The sequence below is a fragment of the Podarcis bocagei genome, assembly GCF_964188305.1.
Source record: "Podarcis bocagei genome assembly, chromosome: 11".
Taxonomy (NCBI): Eukaryota; Metazoa; Chordata; class Lepidosauria; order Squamata; family Lacertidae; genus Podarcis; species Podarcis bocagei.
In genome coordinates this window covers 55,174,339-55,182,331 of record NC_138136.1, presented here as the reverse complement: position 1 = coordinate 55,182,331, position 7,993 = coordinate 55,174,339, and positions in this window count along the sequence as shown.

Here is a 7,993-nt window from a genome sequence, read left to right as displayed (position 1 = left end):
GTCAACCAGCTCAGTCTGCTTCTATATATGAAAGGTTTGCTGGTCCTTTGAAGGAGTAAAATGTTTCTGGTCAACCCTGAGACAGAGGGCTATTTCCAAAAGTGCTCTTTAAAATCTGTCACATCAGAAGGTTGGCAGTTCAAATCTGCACAACAGGGTGAGCTCCTGTTGCTCTGTCCCAGCTCCTGCCTACCTAGCAGTTTGAAAGCACACCAGTGCAAGAAGATAAATAGGTACTGCTGTGGTGGGAAGGTAAACAGCGTTTCTGTGCGCTCTGGTTTCCATCACGGTGTTTCTGTTGCCCTAGAAGCGGTTTAGTCATGCTGGCCACATGACCCGGAAAGCTGTCTGTGGAGAAACGCCGGCTCCCTCGGCCTGAAAGCGAGATGAGCGACACAACCCCATAGTCGCTTTTGACTGGACTTAACCGTCCAGGGGTCCTTTACCTTTACCTTTTTACGTCTGGATCTTGCAATGGAGGTGGCTGTTTTACTGATGTCTAGCAAAACAGATTTAAAAGGGAACTTCCTCAAAGGTCCTCTAATTTTATCCTCTCCAAAATTTCTCCAATAAAAAGAGGGATAGCCTATTCTATCCCCTCCAACATTTCTCTGATGAATGTAGGCACATCCTACAAGGGGGACAGTCCAGGATCCAGTCAGAAACCGGGACAGCTTCTGTAATTCCGGGACTGTCCCTGGGAAATCAGGACACTTGTAGGGTATGTGATTTAGCCACTTCAAGGTTCCCACTGTAGGTTAAGGGGATGTGGGATGTACATTTCGGAATTAGGTTTTAGAAATAGCTGTTGAAAGGGCAGGAAGACCGCTGCCAGAGTCCTCAGTGCCTCACAGCAGGGATAACCAACCTCTGGATATAGAGGTATAGAAGCTGGAATCAAAAGGGATTTTTGTGGTGGCTGCTGGTTTGTTTTATCTTCACAATTGCTCTACTGTATGCTAGCCTCAATCCCATGCTACTCCAAACAGAATCCCTTCACAACAAAGACATCAAAGTGTCATTCCCCTTCTCCAATGTGATTTCCAGCTCACAAGCTCCCTCAAAAGACTGGTCTGTATAACCTATGACCCACCAGGATGAAAGCAGCCCATCAGCCTGGACTGCCACACAATGGACTCAGCAAATGTCTTGAGTCTGCTGCTCAGACTGCAAAAAATTGGGGGGGGGAGCATCTGGAAGGCCACAGCTTTGGCAATTTTGCAGAGGAGAGTGATTTTGTGTTCGAATCCTGCTTCTCACAGGGATCTGGTTGGCTACTGTGAGAATAGAATGCTGGACTTGAGATGGCCCCTTGTTTTGCTCCAACATGGTTCTTTTTATGTTCTCAAACATCATTACTGACGTACTTGCACCTTTCATTTAAATCCGTAGGACTTACAAATGCTTCCCTTTCTGTGGTTCTGTGTCCACCTTTTCTGAGCAGAGAGTTTTAAAGCTGAGAATATGAATTGTCTTCAAAACTTCACATTTTTATTGCCGTATTTTTCGCTCTATAAGATGCACCAGACCACAAGACGCACCTAGTTTTTGGAGGAGGAAAACAAGAAAAAAAATATTCTGAATCTCAGAAGCCAAAACAACAAGAGGGATCGCTGCACAGTGAAAGCGGCAATCCCTCTTGCTGTTCTGGCTTCTGGAATAGCTGCGTAGCCTGAATTCGCTCCATAAGACGCACACACATTTCCCCTTACTTTTTAGGAGGGGAAAAGTGAGTCTTATAGAGCAAAAAATGCGGTATTTCCTGCTTTCATTTTTTACAAGTAAGAGGCACCTGAACTTTCCCTCCTTGGATTGTAAACTTTGCCATGGCAGGTAGACCTATCTACATATTTTTGTCAATGAAACTCTTTGAGGTCATAATGTAATAAAAATGATGCCACTGAAAAGAATACTAGAAGAGATGGGGACGCTTGCCAGCGCAGGATATAAGGCACAACCCGATATGTGAATGATTAACCATGGCTTAGTGCGACATGTGAACACACTCATTGCTTCCCTCATAAGAACTCACAGGGAACAATTTGAAGAGAATGATATACATTAAAATATCTGAAGCATCCATTTCTGGCCATTGCTAGATATGGGCTATTGGACAAGAGGGATAATTAGCCAAATTCCTAACATATTTTTATGGAGTTTTCTTTCAAGCAACTTGCCCTTCGTTAACTAAAATAATACAGGTAAATCAAAAATAAATAGGAGAGGAGGCACGGGGGGGGGGAGAATATATTAGCAAAAGACCTCCTTTCTGTTCATGTTGAACACACCCTGCACAGTTTAGAAATCAACTAGCAATTTTGCAGAGGCTATCAGTCACGATGGGTGTATTTGTGTTGGCTGAGGCCTGGCACACTTCAGGCAGCCTTGCTACCCGAGAGGAAGATGTTCCGCACGTTTGCCTCCTCCCTGCGGTGTTCCAGCCACCACACCCTGGCCTTCATGTTGGCTGAAGGAAATTGAAGTGGCGTGAGTTAGGGTGCCTGGAATGAATGCGCCCTTGTCATTGGCAGAGGGTGAAAGAGCTCATGGAAATACTATGCATCACAAGTCATGCCTTTTGCCCCTTTCACTCGCTCCATCTTACGCAGGCCTAGGCTGCCATTTTATATTTCTTCCAGTAGCGGAAAGGTCATTGCAAGAGGGGGGCACAAAGATTTCACAGTGAGGTCTGCTCTTGGATGTGCCTCATTTACGATACTCTTTATTGTCATTGTCCCGTACAGAACAACGAAATTGATAATCTACATAAGACATTCAAAGACCAACAAGCCTGCTATCCTAGCTATCCCAACCTGGTTAACCCACTAAAAACTCTGATACCCCATTTTTAAATACAATATACTCCCATAGAGACTCCTTACACTGCGTTTAAAACCAAAATCGCATTTGGATAGAAACTGTTTCTCAGGCGGCTAGTCCTAGTCTTTATAATCCTGTAACTTCTTCCAGAAGGCAGAAGCTGAAAGAGATCATTTCTGGGGTGTGCACTATCCTGCACTATCTCTGCAGCGTTCTTGTGGCACCTGGAAGCGTAGATTTGATCCAAGGTGGGAAGAGTGCACCCAATTATTCTCTCCGCAGTCTTTACAACCCTGGACAGCATTGTTTTTCCCCTGACCGTGCAGCTCCCAAACCACACACGGACCCTAAGTTAGTACACTCTCAACAGTACAATGGTAAAATGCCATCAACAGGTCCTTTTGACCATGCTCATAGCTAAAAACAAGAGAGTGTTTTGTGGACACTTGTTGCAGTTCTGTTTGGTACTTCGTAGTAGCCACTAACTCGCCAAGAAACTTGCCCACCTAGTTCAACAAAGGTTTCAACCCTTGCTGGATCCAGAACCCCAGGAATTAGAAGAGACTCGGGCACCACGCAGGCTAACCCCGCAAGCTCACAACAGCATTATGAAAGTTACAGTCCTGCGTCTCTTAAGATGGAAATCAAGCTTTAGGATTGAGATGTGGGTTAAAATATCTCGATGAGACCAAAGGTTGGTTGCTGTGGTCATTTCATCTGCTACATGCTAGGAACAGTTCCATATGGCACAGCTTTTTGGCAGAGAACGCCCAGTGATTAACAAACACAGACAAAAAAGAGGCAGCCAAGCACCACTGAAGATTACCAGGTTGTCTTGCTTATTTTTAGATTACTGTGTAAATTCTTCCCTCCAGCTGATTTGCACCTATCTATAATGAACCCCTTGGTCAGATCTCCTCCTTGTAATTCTGTTTCTTGTTACATAGCCTCTGAGAAGCGAACTGGGATTTTTAAATGCACACAAAGAGCAGAAGGGGCTCTACAGAAAACTGCAGAGCTGGGCTTACTCCATGTCCCGCCCCCAAGACCCATTCAAAATTGTGTTGCAAAAGCAACCAAATTTCACTCTGAATTAATGCTCAGTATCTGCAATAATTTGCTTTGCAAGTATATTTCAAACCCCTGTACCAAAATCTCACTGTCATCTTACGTATAAAACTGGCCTTAAACTGATCTGCAATGACTTTTTAGGAAAGGCGCCTTTTCTCAGTCTTCACACTCTCCTCTGCAAAATGGGGATAACAACAACATTGGATTGCTTCACACTTTCAACAGCTACTGAATAAAGCGCCATGTTGATAGGGGCAGTTTGACATGCAGTGCATTAAAAAAGCCGGCACCTGTTCTTCACAACTGCTGAATACATATGGTCTCTGCACCTGCAGATTATTGCCATGAACTATTTATTCATTCTCATAGTTTTTGGTTGCTTATACAACAAAACAACTGCAGACTGGATGTGAACAAAAGGAGTGGTGCTGGAAGAGGCAACAGTTGAACTGGGACCAAAAACAAGAGCTGCATTACCCTGATCTGTCAAATTCTGCATAAACTACTTTGATTGAAAGCTGCATAAACTACTTTGATCCATGTTAGGATATTGATGTTCCATTCCACCTTAACAGACGTGTGGAATTGTTGTATGTCACATGTCTGTTTACACTCCAGCACAGCTTGCTGGGAACTTCCTTGTGTATATAGCTTTTGCTTATGCTGCTTGCTTGGACATGGAAGGGAGAAGACATGTTTTTCCTCTTGTCCTGATGTATGTTGAATTAACTGCTTGTAAATATGCTTTACACAGCCTCTCCCTGCCACTTCTGTTGTCTGTTTACTCTGCTGAGTTGCGTGCCCCAGCTTTTGAAGCTTCTGAAGCTCTGGGTCGCAGATTCATGCTGCACCAAGGACTGGAGTTCGGCCGGCACGTCAGCCAGTGGCATAGCTGTCAAGTGTCCCTTATTTGAAGGGACAGTCCCTTATTCCAGCGCCATGTCCCGCTGCTGTCCCTTATTGATGGATGTCCCTTAAATGTCCCTTAAATGATGTCCCTTAAATTTCAAAGGAAGCAGCTCCTCTCCCTCCCTCCCTGCCGGCCAGGGAGGAGGGAGGCTCCAACTGTATTGCTTGGCTGTGTTGCTCACCCAATAAGAAGTCTAAGAACGACTGGGGGTGGAGCTTGCATGCCTTGTGTGTGGCTAGTTAATGCAAGCTGAGGGGTTTTTTGAATGCTGGACGCCATTTTGTTGCACGTGCTGCTGCAAACTTTGCAGTGCAGGGCCAGGCCGGGTGTGCTGGTCCCGGGGGGGAAGGTACTAATACCGTATCCGAAGTTCAGTCCAGAGTCACTAGCAGGGTAGACGATCACTAGATGAGGCGCGAGGTCCGAAACAGGGAGCCGGGCGGGGGAGCAGGAACGCTGGTAGGGCAGCAGCAGGAAGCCAGGCGGGTAACAGGAACACTGGTAGAGCAGAAGCAGGGAGCCAGGCGGGGAACAGGAACACTGGTGGGTCAGCAGCGGGCAGCCGGGCGAGGAACAGAAACATCAGAGAGTCAGGAGCAGGAAGCCGGGCGAGGAACAGGCACACCGGGAGTGCAGGTCTGGGTCCGGGTAGGAGCAGGTACTCAACGACGACGTTGCTCCCGCAACCTGGGCCCGGGCTGCCTGGCCTTTATCTTCTTCTAAGGCCAGGGGCGGTCCCGGCCCCCAGGAGCCCTGCCTCTCCTGGCCTTAAGGCGAGCACTCCTCCTGGGAGAGACCAGTTCCCTTCGCCTCTCTGCCCTAAGCCTCTGCAGTTCAGGAGAGGCCGAAGGGTTTCTGGGCCCCGGGGGAGGCTCACCTGTAGCCACTGAGTCTTCCAGCACCTCTGGGGCCAGAATGGTCTCACCTGGTGCCTGCCCCTGAGGATCTGGCACAGGTGCAGGCTCCTCAGCATCTAGGCCTTGCCCCAGTTCAGCCGGCCCTGGAGGCGGGGACTCCTGTGCCGGCTGGGATTCCTCCGGTTCACTCTCAGACTCGGAATCCCAGGCCATCACACCATCCCCCCTCCCAGGCCCCCCCTCAACTGAGGGTCCGGACCCGGTTTGTTGGGGTACGCCACATGAAACTCTCGGAGGCAGGCAGGCGCGTGGACGTTGGCCGCTGGTTCCCAGGAACGGTCCTCCGGCCCATACCCCTTCCAGTCTATGAGATACTGCAGCTTTCCCCTGCGGTATCGGGAGTCCAGAATGCGTTCCACCTTGTACTCAGGCTCTCCCTGAACCAAAACTGGCTGCGGTCGGGGACGGTTCGGGTGGAACTCGTCGGGTGCGGCCACCGGACTCAGAAGGGACCTGTGGAATACCGGGTGAACCTTCAGGGTTGCTGGCAACCGGAGACGGAATGCCACCGGCGAGACCTGGTGCACGATGGGAAACGGGCCGGTGAAACGGGCGTCCAGCTTCCGCGAAGGTCGAGAAGGGTGGAGGTGGCGAGTGGAGAGCCATACCAGGTCACCGACGTGGAGTTCCGGCCCCACCTGGCGGTGGCGGTCGGCCTGGACCTTGTACACCTCCTTGGCCTGGCGCAGCTGCTCCATCAACAGCTGTTGCTGGGACTGGAGCTCCTGAAGCCACTCTGTCACCGCAGGGACCGCAGATGCCGGCAGCATACCCAGAAACAACCGTGGATGAAAACCGTAGCTGGCCTGGAACGGGGTCTGCTGGGTGGACGCATTCACCGCGTTGTTATAAGCAAACTCTGCCAAGGCTAGGTGGTCGACCCAGTCATCCTGCTGGTAGCTGCAGTAACACCGGAGGTACTGCTCCAGCACCGCGTTCGCCCGTTCCATCTGGCCATCAGTCTGTGGGTGGTAAGCAGATGAGAGACAGACCTCTGTTCCGAGGGCCTGGTGCAAAGCACGCAAAAACCGGGACGTGAACTGAACGCCACGGTCGGACACCACACGCTCAGGTAGGCCATGCAGGCGGAAGACATGCTGAAGGTACAGCTGGGCGGTTTCCTTAGCTGAGGGTACGGATGGGCAGGGGGCACAGTGCACCATCTTTGTGAAATGGTCGGAGAAAACTAGGAGGCAGGTACAGCCCCGAGACGGGGGTAGCTCCACTACAAAGTCCAGAGAAACTGTGTGCCAAGGACGTGGTGGAACCGGCAACGGCTGAAGAAGGCCGGGGGGTCGCCTGGTCGGCCCCTTGGCCCGCCTGCAGACATCACAACCAGCGACGTAGCGAGCCACGTCAGCCTTCAGACGGGGCCACCAAAACTCGCGGCTTACCAGATGGGTGGTCCGATACCGCCCAAAGTGCCCCGCTGCTGGAGCATCATGGGTCATCCGGAGAACCTCAGCCCGCAGCGGCCCTGGTGGGATGTACAGACGCCCGTGGTGCAGCAGAAGACCCTGATGCAAGGCCAGCCCTGGATACTGAGGGCATGACCCTTCGGCCAGTTCCCGGAGTCGTTCCTGGGCCCAAGCGTCGACCCGCTGCTGTTCCCGCACCTGAGCCTGCAGTGGCTCAACCTCCTGGGTGGCCAGGAATGCAGCTGGTGGTAGGATCGTGGTGGGTACTGCTTGCTGTACCATGTCTGCGTTGTCTTCAGGTTTCCGGGACAGGGCATCCGCCTTCTGGTTTTGGGAGCTAGGGATGTAGCGGATCCGGAACTAGAACCGGGAAAAGAACAACGCCCACTGGATCTGCCTTTGGTTCAGCTTGCGGGTGGTCTGGAGGTACTCACCTCCAGGTGTCGAGCCCCCTCAAGATGGTGGTGCCAAACCTCAAAGGCCATCTTGATGGCCAGTAGTTCCCGCTCCCACACGGTATAGTTACGCTCCGCTGGGAGGAGCTGGCGGGAATAGTAGGCGCAGGGTAAGAGTGGCGCTTCCGGTCCGCACTGCTGAGACAAGACGGCACCGAGAGCCGTACTGGAGGCGTCAGTCTCTACCACAAAGGGTCGAGAAGGATCCGGATGTTGCAAGATTGGCGCTCTCTGGAAACAGGCCTTCAACCCTTGAAATGCCTCCTCTGCCTCTTTGTCCCAGGAAAACGGCGTCTTGGGGCGCAGTAGCCGGGTCAACGGGGTGGTGCGATGAGCATAATCCGCAATGAAGGTCCGGTAATAGTTGGCGAACCCCAGGAACCGCTGTAGGTCCTTGCGGTT